This window comes from Sorex araneus, chromosome 2, assembly GCF_027595985.1.
Source record: "Sorex araneus isolate mSorAra2 chromosome 2, mSorAra2.pri, whole genome shotgun sequence".
In the NCBI taxonomy this organism is placed as follows: Eukaryota; Metazoa; Chordata; class Mammalia; order Eulipotyphla; family Soricidae; genus Sorex; species Sorex araneus.
The window spans coordinates 357,599,996-357,616,165 of NC_073303.1; the positions used below are offsets into that span (position 1 = coordinate 357,599,996).

General features: G+C 60.8%; 1 protein-coding gene across 1 annotated transcript in view; it reads left to right on the forward strand.

Annotated features, from left to right (window-relative positions):
- Nucleotides 1-3,023: 3,023 nt before the first annotated feature.
- CTIF (cap binding complex dependent translation initiation factor) overlaps nt 3,024-16,170 on the forward strand; it is a 220,656-nt gene continuing 207,509 nt past the window's right edge. Inside the window, exon 1 of the mRNA XM_055129445.1 lies at nt 3,024-3,247. The gene's annotated coding sequence lies outside the window, so the exon portion shown is untranslated. The remainder of the gene's footprint in view (nt 3,248-16,170) is intronic.

Below are 16,170 nucleotides of genomic sequence, written 5' to 3' on the forward strand. Positions count from 1 at the left end.
TGTGGCCCGACCTCCCGCTGCACCCTGCCCACCCAAGAATACAGGCAAGTCAGAGTCGGAAGGAGGGGACGCAAGGCAGTGCTCTAACCACTGTCCTATCTCACAAGCGTTAACCCCTGTGCTAGGTCTAAGTACCTAGAGGGGGGCTGGTTCGCTTGATGGGGCGCAAACAAGGAGACGGGTCTGAGGGGCGTGCAAGGCAGGTGGAGCCCCCCAGAATAGAGACAGAGTACGGGGAGGGGGGCTTGGGCAGCTGTGAGGGGCATGACAGAGCAGCTGGGGCAGCTACAGAGGGCCCGACCAGCAGGAGGGGAGCGTCTGGTAACCCCTCACCTACTTTCCCTGGCGTGCTCCCGGGAATCCTCAGTGAGCTCCAGCTCTGCTGCTGATGGCAGAAAGGGAACGCAGGGCTCTGTCCCAGACCCCAGGAAACCCCGGGGTGGGGACAGGCATCACCCGAGCACTGGCTGAGCCAGTTTAAGTGCATGTCACCGGCAGGTGCCCCCAGGCCCAGAAGTTGCCCAATGAGAGGCACTCTGTAAGGGGTCAAGACCGCGGCCCAAGGTCACAGATCTGGAAAGCATCACTCCTAGGGGCCGCGCCGTAAGGGGCCGCTGTGCTGTGCCCCAGCGCTCTCAGCCTTGGGCCCCTGCTCTAGTGCTCCCCCCAAAACAGACGTGTGTGCTCTCCGGAGCCTGGAGCCTGCCCTTGGCACCTCGCCGCTGGGTGTGTGGTTGGAAGCCCTAGCCAAGGCCTCGCCCGTCCCGCCTGGGCGCCCCACACACACTGGACGCAGGGCAGGGACTGCACTCGGGTGCAGGGGTCAAACCAGCGGCTCCGCAGAGCAGGACAGGACACTGCTTTGCTTCCCCGGCCAGGCTGAGGCAGAGCCCCCCCTCGCCCCCCGCCATGCAAGGCCAGCTTCCCGAGCAAATGCACAACCCCAGGCCCCAGGGCTTCACACGCGGGAGACCCGGGTTCAATCTGGAACCGACCCCAAACACTGCACCAAAATTACCTGGGAGCATCCCGGGGTGTGGCCCTCGCAGACGATCCTTTTTAAAACAAAAGGCAATCCCTGCATTCTCCCAGGCCCCACTCAGCTAGACTGCAAGGTCCACTTCCAGGGAGAAGCCAGTCCAGATCCCTGCAGCCCTTTAGACACCACCCAGTCCCCAGCCCCCGTCCAGGCCCCTTTATTTTCCTTGACCTCCCCACCCCCACCACTACCGATCTGGCCCCTTCTGCCCCCCCAAGTTGCTCAAATGGCTGGAGCTTTGAGAATTCTCTCTCCTCCATCTCCCTTGGAGACTTCGCGCTCTGGACCTTTAGCCAGAGGTTTACCTCTTTTTCTGACTTTGTTGGCGATCTTACTAATTCTGGAAAGGCAGTGCAAAGGGCTGGAGGTCATGTCTGGGTCTGAGTACTATCCTGGGAGTGGCCCAGGAGGGCCCCCTGAACACTGTTTGGAAGAGTTCCCCCCCCAAAAAAATAATAAAACCCCACCATTAACAGTCTTAGTGATTCTCTCTCTCCTCTCTCTTTCTCTCTCTCCTCTCTCCTCTCTCTCTCACACTCTCTCTTTCTCTCCCTCTCTCTCTCCTCTCTCTCACCTCCCTTTGTTTTTTAGGCCACACCTGTCAGCCCTGCTCAGGCCTTACTCCTCGCTCTGTGCTCAGGGATTACTCCCTGTGGGTTGGGGAGTAGCATAGGAGATGTGGGGGTCTAACCCGGGTCATCTGCCTTTATATACGGCAAGTGCCCCGCGTGCTGCGGTATCTCTCCGGCCCCCACAATCTTTGTGCTCCTTAGTTCAAGTTCGCCTATTCTAGAAGCCTCTCCTGACCCCCCTGTAGGTCCACCCTCCATCTGGCTCACCACTCTGAGGGTTCCCTGGCAGCTTACAAGTTCCCTTACATTTAATGTGGTTTTATCCACCAGTTTCATGAATGATATTCCGTACACTTGACTGAGCCCTTGAAGGTAGCCAGCCAAGGTCTTACTTGTCTTGTCACTCCCAGATGAGACCTGTCTGCAAAAACGTCCACGGGTTCATACATTTGTATGCTGGTTAGACTGGGCCCAAATCCCCTGCTCGGCGGGGAGGGCTGTATACAGCACCAGGGTATTTCTCTTTAAAGCCTCTCTTTGCCAAGTTCAGTGCCTGGCATCTGGTAGGTACTTAGAAAACACTGGTGGTTGGGCTAAATGATTACCGAATTATCTATTGCACTGAATTCTCTCAGTCACCAGCGTCCCGGGTCCCAGCCCTAAGCACGACCAATGGAAAATTAATTGGTTGCAAAGTGCATATCTAATTACAACATCCCGCCCCTGCCACTGAGACGTTCAAATGTTAATTATAACATATGCATCTCAATAACAGACGTTAGCATTTAATGCAGCATTAATAATGCTACTAGAGCCGCCCCCTGCGTTCACAAAGCTTCCTTTTATCTGCCGCGGGGACACTCTTTTGCTAGAGACGCTTGCAAGTCCTCGAGCTGGAAGCGAAGCTTCGCTGCTCCTAAAACCAAGCATTTCCCCGCCAAGCCGAATCGCTCGCCCCAGAGCACCCCCAGTTCTCTCCATGCAGAGGTCCCCCCATCCCCCACCACACACACACACTCACACACACACACGCACGCACACACACACACGCGCGGGCGCGCGGGCGCAGCGGTGCGGGGCGCGTTTCCGCGGCTCCCCCTCCCGCGGGCTGTCGGGGACGCTCGGCCAGCAGCGGCGTCCCCCCCACCCGCGCCCCGGCAGCGCCCGGCTCCCCAGGGCCCGCCATCCGGGGAAGAAAGGCGAACTACATCTCCCAGCATCCCTCCCGCCGCCCTCTTTCCTTTCAAGTCCCTGCACGTGGCCGGAGGGGCGGGCGGGGCCTGCACGTCACTCTCCCACATTCTCTTTCCCTGTGTCAGAGCAGGGATCGTTTTTTTTTCTTTTTTTTTTTTCTCTTCCTTCCTCGACTCTTCCCCCCCCACCCCACCCCGCCCCTCCCTCCCTCCCTCCCTCTCTCCCTCCTTCCCTTCCCTCCCCTTCCCTCCCTCCCCTCTGCACTGGGGCTGGTGCGCCCGGGCGCCCGCTCCCCTGCGCAGCCGGGACGCGCGGAACTCGAGGCAGGACTCGGCTGTCCCCGCGCCGCCTCCCTCCCTCCCTTCCCCTGCCCTGCCCCCCTCGCCCCCCGCCCCCCCCATCCGGGACTCGGGCTCCGAGCGGCGGCCAGAGCGACCCCGAGGTGAGCATCCCCCCCGCCCCAGAGGCCCCCACGCCCGCCCCTCTCTTTGGAGTCATCCCAGCCCGCCGACCGGTTCGAGGACCCGGGAGGGGGGTTGCGGGACGCGCGCGGGCACCGCCGTCCCAGACAATCAGTCTCCGTTAGGGGATCCGCGCCCCTCCGCCGCCCCCCGCCCCCCGCCCCCAGGGTTTGCCCCTGTCCCTGCGGGCTCCCCTGCGCCGTGAGGATCCGTGGCCTGGCCAGCACCGAGGAGGAAGGGGATTTGAGGGGCGGGCCGGGGTGGGGTTGGGGGACGCGCGGCGGGAGCCCGGCTGGCCCGGGAGGCGGGCGCGCCGTGTAGCGGCGGTCGTGAGCCGGGTTCCGACCCGCGGCGGGGAGGGAGGGCGAGAGCGGGCGCGATTCCTGCCGCCGCCGTCCCTTTTGTTTTGCAGCATTTCTGCAGCCGCAGCGGCAGCGGGGCAGTTGCTCTCGGGCCGGCCCAACTTGCAGCTGTTGTGCCCGCGCGGCGCCCAGGGCTGGAGCGCGGCCCCGGCGGCCGGCCCGAGGGACCCCCTCCCTCCCTCCCTCCCTCCTTCCCTCCCTCCCTCTCTCCACGGGCGTGCGCGCGCGGGGATGCCTGTCGTCTAGACGGGCTACACCCTCCCCCGGTGCCCCCGGGGGCCCCGGGCGCGGGGGATGGGCGCCGGCCAGCGCTGCCTCGGCGGCCGCCCGGGTCCAGCACATCCCCTACGCTGGTGTGATTGATCTGCCCGCGAGGTGAAATCGGGCCGGGGGCCCGATCCCAAGTCGACATCTGAGCGAGCCTGCCCGCGGGGGCGGCGAGGGACGCGGGTGGCCAGCGCGGGGTCCTCGGGACGGGGGTCGTGGGCTTGGGCCGGCAAAGGGGGCGGGGGCTCGGGCTGCCGCGGCCGAGCCCGGGGGCCGCGTGCCCGGATCCCGGGTACCAACTGGAGGAGCCTGTCCCCGGGCCGCGCGTCTGGGCAGGCGATTTCTCCTCATCCGCGCGCAAAGACAATCGCGGGTGCGGGCGGCCCCGCGTGGGGGTAGGCGGTGGCCATTTGGCATCGCGGAGTTTTCAGGGTTGGGGCAGGTGTGAGCTGGGGCCGGGGAGGAGGGGGGGGGTGCGGCGTGCGCTGGGGGAGGCGCTTGTGTGCGTCCCCACCCCTGGGAGAGAGGCGTCGCCTCCCCGCCCGCCTGTGTGTGTACGCACCGTTCTGGCGTGTGTGTGTCTGTCTGTGTCTGTGCGCGCACGCGTGTGTGTCTGTTTGTGCGCGCGCGCGTGTCTGAGTGTGTGCACGCGGGCGCGCCTTGTGTCTTAGTGCACAAGCGCGTGTCTGTGTGTCTGTATACACGCGTGTGTCAGTGTGTGTACACGCGAGTGTGTGTGTCTGTGCGCGCGCGCATGTGTGTCTGTGTGTGCGCGCGCGCGCGGGGTTGGAGGGGCGGGGACCGCAGCCCGCAGCATCCTAGGGACGCAAAGGGGCCCCATCCCCGTAGGGGCTACACTGCCCGCCCCCTCGTGGTGAGAGTCGGGAGGCTTTTCTGGGGGGGGGGGTATCCGCACCCTTTCGTTACTAGTGGGGAGTTGGGGTGCGCGGGGAGACTTTGGGGTTTGGAGTGTGCCGGGTGATGAAGTCCGGGACAGGTGGTGATCCATTTCTTGGTATCCCCGACGTGTCCCCTGACCCGGTGTGCTAGCCGTCTATTCGGTGTGGCCGGGAGGTGCCGCCCGCCCGTGTTCCCCACTCCCACCCCACCCTACTCGGGTCATGCGACCAGCTGGGGTTGACCCTGGCACCGGGACGCTCCGGGGTGCGCGCCCGCGCGCGCCCATCTCGGCCCAGCAGACCCCGAAAAGACTCGGTGCGCGCGCCGGCACTCGCGCCTCCCCATTCCTGCGTCCTGGACACCCGGGGCCATAGGCTGCGGGGCCCTGGCGGTCAGTTCCCGAATCGCGCCGCGGCTTGGGCAGTCCTGGCGCTGAGTGTCCGCGGCCCGCGAATGAGCACCGAGACGGGCGCCCGAGCGCCCTGGGAGGAAGCAGTTGCAGTGGCGGCCGCCGCGGGCCTGGGCTGGCCAGCGTGACCCAGCGCGGGCGCCGCGGCTGCGGATCGCGCCCGAGAAGAGGAAGGAGCCGCCCGGCGCGGGCGGGGAGGGGCTGCGGCCGGTCGGCCTCCGGGTCGGGCCTCAAACCTCCGGAATCCGGGCCCTGAGCTTGCCGAACCTCGCCACCGGAAGAAATTGCTGGACTTTCAAGACAACCCAAACCCCTCTGCACAGAAGGCTCCGACACACGTTAGAAGACGCCCAGCCCTTCTCGGGATGCACTGGGGTTGCCTGAGGAAACACCCTTTGAGTGTTTGCAACCGGGTTCGACTTACACCCAGATCATCTCCTCCGGGCTGTGTCAAGTGTCGCGCCTGGATTAAGTGCCCATCGGAGGCGGTAGCTCTGGGGCACATTCAGGGGTACGGTGTCGTTGATGATTAACAAAGTGCTAGAATTCGGATGTGTTTACAGTGGTTCCGAGTGCCACGTTTGTGCAGGGTTGGCGAATGTGAAGTCCATTTTACAGATGAGCATACTAAGGCTGAAAAAATAATGTGACTTGCCTCTCCAAAGTCAAGCAGCTTCTTCCTTCCCTCTCTTTATGAGACTGTTGAAATTGTGCCCACATTTTTTTGGTGGGGATGGGTACTCCTAAGTGGCCCTTAGAAAGTCCAGTGTCCCTAACGGTGATTCTCTGCCAGCTGCCCGTTCGTTCTTTGCAGAGCCCCAAGAATCTGATGCTGTTTGGGCCCTGTATTACTGGGGACACTTAAGTCACATCTGGAGGTGCTGGGGCCCTCCAGGGGTGCAGCCTGCAGAATGGAACCCTAGTGGGGAACATTCTGGCATGTGCCCTACCTGCTGTACTATCTCCTGCCTTACCCCCAGTTTTATTTTCTTTTTGGTTTTTGGGCCATACCTAGTGATACTCAGGGGTTACTCCTGGCTCTGCACTCAGGAATTACCCCTGGTGGTACTTGGGGGACCAAATGGGATGCTGGGGATCGAGCCTCGTGCAAGGCAGATGCCCTATACTCTGAACTATCTTTCTGCCCCCCCCACTTTTTTTTTTTAAAGATGAAGTATTGAGCAAAGCGGTGATTTATGCTGGTGTTCATTCCTATCAAACGGTTGACTTGCTGTCAGTTCCTCAAGAGGTTAATGCTTCAGGAACAGACGTGTGCGTCGCTGTTATATGACTGTCACTCATCTGGTGTTTGCTTTTGGTGAAGGCTTATCAGCTTTGGTACCTCTCAACTTAGCGGGCACGGGGTTTGCATGTTGTCACAGCACATACCTCTGTGCTCAGGGATGTGTTTGTGCAGCGCTCTCTGAGCCTAAGGTTTGCTCTCGAATGACTAATTTCGAAGCCGTCATCAGAATGAACATGTGGACTCGGGAGACGCGGCCTTGCGTCATCCTGGCCCTCTCCATCCCCGGGGAGAGCAGGGAGCTTAACACGTGCTCAGATTTCTCCGAGCCTGTGTCCCCACAGTTCTGACAGCTTGCAGGCCTCTGGGGTCTGGCCCAGGAACCCGCCATTCCTGCACAGGTATGTATCGCGCATCGTGAGGTACATACCAAGAACACGTAACCTTACAGATCCTGCTAGCCAACATTGTGCTTTGGCTGTAAAGATAACACAGGTTTTGTTTTCCCTCCCCCTCATCGTGCCAGGGTGGGAACCCGGGCCTCAGTTGTGTAAAGCGTGCATTTGAGTTACATCCTGGGACCGGAGTAAGAGATTTAGTCCAGCCAATGTTCACTGAGTTCCTTCCTTAGACGCTGAGGTACTTGGCTGCATTCAGGGCCCGCAGAGACAGTCGAGCAGAAAGGACCGAGTTATAACGCAATAAAAGAAGGATTCCCAGCCTCCAGGAAGAAGCGAACCATAGCTCCCTCAGAGTTGCAAAGTTCATGCAGCTCCTGTTCTGGAGAAAAACACTGCAGAAGGAAGTGACAGAGGAAATGAGACCCCCCCCCACACTCTAGCCCTGATTCTCCTAGGCTGTTTGGAATCGCACCCCGAACGGGGCTGTTACTGGCTGCTTGGAATCTTCCAGGTGGGTCTAAGGTCACGAATTCCTGAGTGTTAGGCATCAGTGGAAATTTACCCTGAAGTCAACTGGCAGGCTGTGAGAACCTGACAGATTGTCCGCTCTGTCCTTGCCCCAGCTCGGTGGGCTGTGGGACGCAGACACAGGCCACCTGGCTCCGAGGATAGGCCCGGCCAAGTCCTCACTGGGTCTGGGCCCGGGCTAACCATTGTCTGCAGCGCAGGTCTGTCTGGGTTGATGTCTTCACGTGGGTCTGTGCTTTCTCTTCCCAGTTCCGCTTCTGGGGCCCTTGACACTGTCCTTCATTTTCCCTCTCCGCGTCGGCAGTCGGTGCCCTTGCTTTAAGGTCGGCGTTGTTTGCTGTTTAGCTCTGAGCGGAGGAAGCAGGAGGTGGCGGTTAGGATGGAGGGAGAGTCCTGAGTGCAGGGAGAGAACAGGAGGTACAGACTGACGGGCAAATTGCAGCATTTGGGAGTTCTCCAAGCCTGATGGCGTGTTTGCAGCGCTTCCTCGATCACGTGGCAGCCCCCTTCGATGTTCTTTTAGGGGATCCTCTCTCCTCTGGGCGGCACTGCTGACTCACCGGTCACCTGCAGGCATCTGTTCACACCCAGGCCTGGTCCTCCCCTGCGGCTCCCAGGTCCCTGTGGGGCAGAGTGGGGACGGTGGCCTTCTCCCTGCGTCACGCAGCACTGACTGTTGACATCTGCCTCTTGTGTTCAGCTCAGCTCAGACCTGAGGTTCGGAGCAGAGGAGGACAGACACCACCCCAGTTTCTCGGCACCAGAGCCCTAGACCCAGATGCTTTCTGGAAGCTAAGGAGGAAAGGCCTGCAAGGGCGGGGACCAGCTCCCCTCTCTCCCGGCCTTAGGAAGACTCTGGACTCATCCTCTCTTGATTGTCTGAGACGACTTTCCTCCAAGCCTGACCTTTTCTGTCCTCTTTGTGCACCCAGAAACCCGGATGAATGAGGGGTTGTACTGCGGGGACGTGGCCAGTGCGGGGGGATGTCAGTTCCCTGAGCTTGGGTCTGTCTCTTTTTTTTTTTTTTTTTTGAGTCACACCCGGTGATGCACAGGGGTTACTCCTAGCTCATGCACTCAGAAATTACTCCTGGCAGTGCTCGGGGGATCATATGGGATGCTGGGAATTGAACCCGGGTCGGCCGTGTGCAAGGCAAACGCCCTACCCTCTGTGCTGTCACTCCAGCTCTTGGGTCTGTCTCTTCCTTAGGACCCTCAGAAACCTCCTGGAAGCATTGCCCGTGTGTCAGGAAGGAAGGGACATTTTCTTCTTTTTTTTTTTGGCTTTTGATGGGCCACACTCAACTGTATTCAGGGTCCAAGCTAACTTCTGAGCTTGGGGATTATTCCTGGTGGTGTTTGGGGATCGAACCTGGGTCAGTGTCTGCAAGGCGGCTGCCCTACCTGCAGTACTGTCTCTCCAGCCCCGGAGGTGTCCCAGGAAGACGCTGCCACGTTCGTGTGAGTCTTACCTGAGGCGAGGCCGACCAGCGGGATGGGGAGGGCCAGCGCCGTGCTGGTCCCCCGTCTCGGTTTTGGTCTTGCAGCTTGCCGTGTCCACAGACGGCCGGACAAGGATGCTCTGAGGCTGCTCTCGGGATTTCCTCCCTGCAGAGGGGCAGCCGAGGTTAGAGACACGCTGTTGCCCCAAGGGCGGGGGCAGGGCTGTGGTCTGAATCTGGAGTTTCATCTCCAAAGGCAGATCCCTGGGCTTCAGGTCAGCCTCACGCTTTTGTGAGTAGGGCCTTGGACTCTGTGTGTGTGTGTGTGTGTGTGTGTGTGTGTGTGTGTGTGTATGTGTGCGCTCGTGTGCATTGAGGGGGCAGGGGGGGGAGGGGTCACACTTATGTCCACTGTTAGCTCTTATCTGACTGCAGAGCCAGACCCAAGCACCCACCCCTGGATAGGGGGTGGTCTGGGCCATCACTGGGGAACGGGGCCAGTCTGGGGGAGATTTCTCAGAAGAGGTGAGTGTGGGAGTGAGCCTGGGACCCCGGTGGACCTGGAGTCCATGTGGGCAGGGCCAAGGGCCCCAGGGTTGTCAAAGGAAGAATGTGTGTGTGTGTGTGTGTGTGTGTGTGTGTGTGTGTGTGTGTGTGTGTATGTATGTGAGTGTCTCTGTGTGTGTGAGGCAGGCAGGACCAGTCCCAGGCCTGCTCGCCACCGAGTCCAGGGTGGTGTGGCGGTGCGAGGGAGGAGCCCCAAAGCCCCCCAGGAGCACGGAGCGGAGATCCCAGGGAGGGAAGGAGGCCGGCCTCAGAGCACGTATGGCCGGGCGCCGTGCCGCAGCGAAAGGCCCGGAGCACGGCTCAGAGCTGACCGGATGAGCGTCCCGCGGCTTCGACTCTGCAGAGTGTTCGGGATGGGGGGAGGCCCCCAGGGACATATCTGGAGGGCCCGAGAGGTGGCTCTGAGTGTGGGCCAGGCTTGTGGGAGAGCCAGGGGCCGTCGTGGCACTTCATAGCCCGCCGAGCAGGGCTGGATGTGGTCCCCCCAAACGAAAAAATACACAGATGGGTGATGTATGTGGGGCGGGAAGGCTGTGGTCCCCCCCAGCAAAACGATACTATATATATGCACATATATTCGTGTATATACAGGAGGGAGGGATTGGATACCCCAGGAGGGAAGGCTGTAGCCATTGCCTCGCCCTGGGGCTAACAATTCACTTGACTCCAGCTCTGTGCCCTCGCCCACGCCAGAGCTGCTGGCCTCCCGTGCCCCAGGAGCCTCTGGTCGCAGGAACCGTCTGTGCTGGGTGGCAGGGAGAAGCTGACTTGGGCGTTAGAGGCGCGGGATTGGGACCGCGGATGGGAGTGTCCACAGCGGCCCTCAGGCAGGCCGTGCAGGGGGCCAGGAGGTGACCAACAAGGACTGGACACGCGCTCCAGCCCCCAGGGCTGCCCTCGGGGGCGACAGTCCCTCCCTTGACCTTGACTGGGAAGGTGGTGAGCGGGTGGGGGGCGGGATGTTGACTGCAGCGTGTCCGCGCCAACCTCTTCCTCCCATTGTCAGAGCATCCTTTGTCACGCGGGGCGGGCGCTGTGGGCAGGGAAGCCCGGCGGGGATGCTGTGTCATGCCGGGGCCCCGCTGGCAGACTCCCGCGCCAGCCTGAGCCTGCGGCTGCTTCTGCTGGGGGCCGGGGAGTGAGTTCTGGGGTCCCTGCCCCAGGCCTCCGGGGCTGGGCGGAGCAAGGCGCCCTGCTTGGGAGCAAGTGGTGGACGCAGGAAGTCAGAGCCTGTCACGAGACGGCCGACCCTCCTGAGCGCCTGCATTTAAATATGTTTGTCCTTCCCAGGGCTGCTTTCTGCAGGGTGGGGAAGGGACTCCAGGCCTCCCCCTCCCCGCCCTGCCCCTGCTCTTGAACAGCCCCGAGTCATTTCCTTTCTGCGTCCTCAGCACCCAGCCTGCCGCCTGGCCCAGGGCAGGGACGCCACAGCCCCCCCACGTGGGGATCTGCAGGGAAGTAGCCAGAGCCGGTGGCAGGGAGGCGGGCATCCCGACATGGGCACGGGGGGCATCGCTAGTGCCACCGTGGAGTGAACAGCTTGAGGCCCTTCCAGCCCAGAGCACGGAATGCTGTGTAAAGGCGAGGAAGGGGGCACAGAGCTCAGGGCATAGAGCCCGGGGCACCAGCCAGGCGAGAGCTGGGCCCGTCCTGGGGAAGGGGTGGCGGGGGCGGGGCGGGGTGGGTGGGTACTGCTTCCCGCCCGAACCCTGGTGGGAGCTGACTGACACTGGCCCCCCAGCGCTGGAGGTGGCCGAGATGGCTGGGCAGAGGTGTGCAGACCCTCACGGGGAGGGACACGGGGACGGGAAGTGCTGTCCCGTCTGGCCTGTGGGGGCTCTGAATGGCCACTCGCCATGCCCAGGGGCTCCCAAGAGAGGACGCAGTAGCAAAACCTTGAGGGAGCAGAGTCCCCCGGCTCTTGGAGGCCGCAGGGAGGGGCTGGGCTCTTTCCCCTTCTGGACAGACTTGGGTTTCCACTGTGGCAAGATGCTCTGTCTTCGGGGTGACCTGAGCGGGGTAAGGAGGAAGGGGAGAGAGTCCGTGCAGGAGGGTCCCCCTCCCACCCCCGCACTCTCAGTGACAACTTTTTTAAAGGATCTTGAGGGCTCAGAAGACCTGTGTGGGGGTTTACAGCACCCGACTTGCAAGTATGTGGTCACGAGTTCGAACCCCTGGCGCTTCTCATGTGCCGAGTGTGAGCCTGGTGGCTTAGCTGTTTGAGCCCGGCAGCTCTGCCGGCTGGGATCCCGGTGCCAGGAGAGATTCCCGGGTTTCCCCCTGTGCCCTTGAGCACCGGACTACAGGGGGGACTTGTGTTGGGCCTCACGGCCAGGAAGTGGAACCTGTGGTGAACAAGATGTGTAAATAGCACAGTGACACCCCCGTTGTTCCCCACCGCCCCCAGTTACACCCACCGTAACTTATATCTCCACTAAGAGCGTGCGTGCCCCGCAGCCCGCGTAAAGCACCCCCTAAAAGGTGCGCACACCCCGGCGAGTGACCCCGCCAGCACCACAGCTGGCAGCGTCACCGAAGCCACATCCACGGTAGCCGCGAAGGGGAGGGCAGGGGACCGGAAGAGCCATCCTCATAAAATCCGGCAGAAGGAGCTTCGAGATAGCGTCACGCGGGGACAGAGCGGGGGAGACGGATCCCCTGCCCGGCCCAGAGCTGAGATGAAGGCAGAGTGACTGGTGCGGGAAGACCAGAACCTTCTGCCCAGATGAAGCTCCTGTCCAGGTGCTCCAGAAGAGTGACCGGTGCAGCTCCCAGCTGCCACGGGCCCCTCGAACCACCAGGTCAGAGCTCCCTGGGGGGCCCCGCAGAGCGAGCGCCCAGTGGGAGGGGCCACTGCGGGGTTCCTGATGACATCGGTATTTGTTCCAGCACTTCCCGAGGCCTCAGCCGTTTCGGCCCGTCCTCCCTCCCGTCAGCTGTGGCGAGAGGTTCCCCTTCCTGCCCTGTCCTGTTAGTGGCCGCCGGGACAGCTGCTGGGTTGGGTTAAGAGGGGGTGAGACTCTGCCAACTCCATGCTGACACTCTCCTCTCAGAGGGGGCTTCATGTTTGTTTGCTTTGGGGCCCCATCGGGCTGTGCTCGGGGCTGACTCCTGGCTCTATGCTCAGGGATCACTCCCAGCTCTGTGTTCAGGGATTACTCCTGGCTCTGTGCTTGGGGGTTACTCCTGGCTCTGTGCTCGGGGAGCACTCCCTGCTCTGAGTCCAGAGAACACTCCCGGCTCTGTGTTCAGGGATCACTCCTGGCTCTGTGCTTGGGGGTTACTCCTGGCTCTGTGCTCAGGGCTCACTCCTGGCTCTGTGCTCAGGGATCATTCCCGGCTCTGTGTTCAGAGATCACTCCCGGATCTGTGTTCAGGGATCACTCCTGGTTCTGTGCTCGGGGATCACTCCTGGCTCTGTGCTCAGGGCTCGCTCCTGTCTCTGTGCTCAGGGGTCAACCCCTGGAGGGGCTCGGGAGACTGTACAGTGCCAAGAACTGAACCTGGGTCGGCTGAGTGCCAGGCAAGTGCTGTACCCCCCGTACTCTCTCCAGACCCCAGAAGGGGCTTTGGAAGCGGGTGGAGGGTTTGCTGAGCTGCTCGCAGGCCGGGCCCAGTGACGTGTGGAGAAACCTGGGCTCTGGCGTTGCGTGTCACCCAGACAGAGGCCTTGGCTCACACAGCAGTTTCCTTCCTCCGACTCCCAGAACGCGTTTTAGCTCTAAGTCAGTGACTCAGATCCGAGACAGGAACTGATGTTTTGTGAGTATCTGTTATGTTCAGGGGGGCTGGGCGGGGAAGGGGTCTTTCTGCAAGGGAGAGAGAGAGGGAGAGAGAGAGGAAGAGGCCGAGACAGGGTCCTGCCTCGCTGTGGCTGTGACAGTTCAGCCCTGAAGTTATTCCGAAGGAATGTGCTCGCCTCCATCCCGGGGGGCGGGGCGGCCACGTCCCCCGCAGCCGCTGCCCTGCCTTCCCTTATAGGGCCTTCCCCGAGCCCCGGGCTGGGCCGGCCCCGGCTGCCAGCCCACACGCCTCGGCCGAGATCCTTCTGAGGTCAAGACCCTGACCCTTGCCTCCGAGCACCCCAGCGGCTGGCGGCGCCTTCGGGAGGTGTTCTGGGAGCTCTCGCTCTGCCGCCGCGGACGGCCACACGCTGGCTCTCTGCTTCTTGGCACCAGCGGCAGTTTTTAATTTTTTTCTTTCTATTTTTTTTTTTAACTGCTGCTCCACAGAAATACCCTGCTGGTCTGCAGAGAAGGTGTCGGCTGCTAACAACTGTTTTCATTTGCCCCTTTGGGTCCATGGGCTGGGGAGCTTCCCGGGGGGGGGGGGGGGGGGGCGGGGGAAGGTGGGAGAGGGCTGCGTGTAGCTGGTGGCATGCTTGCCCTGTCAGAGGCCCAGTAACACTGAAGCACTGTCATCCCGTTGCTCATCGATTTGTTCAAGCGGGCACCAGTAACGTCTCCATTGTGAGACTTGTTGTTACTGTGTTTGGCATATTGAATACGCCACGGGGAGCTTGCCAGGCTCTGCCGTGCGGGCGGGATACTCTCGGTAGCTTGCCGGGCTCTCCGAGAGGGACGGAGGAATCGAACCCGGGTTGGCTGCATGCAAGGCAAACACCCTGCCCGCTGTGCTATCGCTCCAGCCCAAGAGCCCCAGTACTGTAAGGAATAAGAAGGCCGGGCCACTGGTGAGCAGGCTGGTTCGTGACTCTGGGACTCATCCTGTCACTAGTGTCCTGTCAGGCGGCCTCTGCCAGCCGTGGGTCAGCACTGCCAGGCCCGGCAGTTCCTTGCCGCTTCCTTGCCGGGACCAGTCCCCGGTGAACAGGCTCCTAGCAGGGACACTGTGGGGGATTGAAGATGAGACACAAATAAGAGAAGAGCATGGGGCCCGGGGGCTACAGCCTCGGGGACTGAAATCCCCCCTCCCCCGGCAGCAGTTGGCCGTCACTTGGTATTTACGGCTTTGAGCCAGGAATCACTGGAACAACATTCTCTGGTCAGTTGCCTGATTATCTTAGTCTGTCGGGCGAAAGGTTTACACATCCTTTCTCCTCAGTATATCAGGACAGGCATCTTTATAATGGGCGTAGCTCAAGGGCTGTTTCCTCTGGCAGGGAGAGAGCCGGCCTCAGTGGTACTCCACACTGGCCCTGCTTCTCTGGGCTTCGAGCTTCTGTTACTTGCCCATACAGCGTTTCTCCTCATTCTGTCTTTTAAGAGAATTTGATTGTGACGCTGTGGTCCACTAAATTGTACATAATACAGTTGTGTCAGGCGTTATATGTCCCACCACCAATTCCACCACCCTCCGTCCACCAGCGTCCCCAAGTTTCCCACCCCCCACCCGGCCTGTCAATCAAATTTACTTCGTATTGTTTGTTTGTTCCAGCCCAAAGCCAACGGAATGATCGAATCTTGGATGAATTAAGAGTCCGTTTGTGATACTTGTGGTGCCTCACAGTGATGTTGCTAGTGTGTTAGGGTCCGCTGTGCTGGTGAGGGCTAGGTGGGCCTTCTGTGTTCCAGTTTATGCCCACTGAGCTCGTGGTTTCCGTGCAGCTTTCCCATCAAATTTGCTGTGATCCTACTGGGCTGACAGCCCTGTGAAGTTGGGAGGTGCTGCGTGGCTGCGGTCGTGCCGTCGCGGTGTGGGAGATCTGGAACAACGCGGTAGCTCAGCAGACTGACAGGGTTCAGTTGTAGAGCTGGGTTTTTGCTAAGCTGGAGGGGGTTGGGTATGGCTGGGGGCCGCTGTCTGTGCCTTCAGGCGGAAAGTGGAATTTGCCCGTCTCCAATCGGGGAAGGCCCCAGAGTTCTCCGCCCGGGCCAGTCGACGGGGCAGATTGGGCCGTACCGTGTTCTTTTGGAGCTGTGGCACCGGGCAGCTTCTCTGCCTCATTCCATCCCAGCCCGCGGTTCCCGGCAGCTCCTCGCGCTCAGGTCTCCGTTGGCCTCCATCCTTCTTTAGCGTGTGGCTCCCTCCCCTCCCCTCCCGTTTGCACTTGGTTCTGTTCCGGGCTCCTTGAAGCAGGGTGTCTGGTGGAACCCGGCGAGCGAGGGCCCCGCCCCTGTCTCCCCCTGGGGGTGTCCTCGAGAAATGGGGGCTCGTGATTGCTCATGTGGGGAATAGTGGGGTAGAGGCAGTTAAAAGGAAACAATATCCTTTTGGTTTTTTTTTTGGTCTAGATAAACGTTTCCCCACCGGCAACCCCTCTTTTACCTGAGAAACACCACGTAGGTGAGGGCTGCCAGAAACGCCCCGGGTTCATGGCTGTGGTTGTTTTTGAATTGATTTTTGAATTAATTAATTAATTTTTCACAATTTGGAAACCTCCAGCCATTCATTGCAAAATTTTTTTTATCACCTTTACACACATTTGAATATGTGTCCTTCCCCTGTGTGACCGTGACCCACAGTTCAGATACTAGAGTCGAGGGGCCAGAATGATAGTACAGCGAGGGAGGCACTTGCCTTGTACGCAGCCAACCCTGGTTCGATCCCTGGCACTCCATATGGCCCTCCAAGCACTGTCAAGAGTGATTCCCGAGTGCAGAGTCGGGAGTCACCCCCGCCCCCCCCGGCACTGCTGCATGCGCCCCCAAACAAAAATAAACAAACTAAAAAAATAAACTAGGGCCTACGTGACGATACTCTTATTTTTCATTTTGGTTCGGGAGGCCACACCTGGCAGTCCTCAGTTCTTACTCCTAGCTCTGTGCTAGGGACCACTCCTGGCAGATTGCAGGGACCATAGCGGTGCTGGGGACCCAATGTGA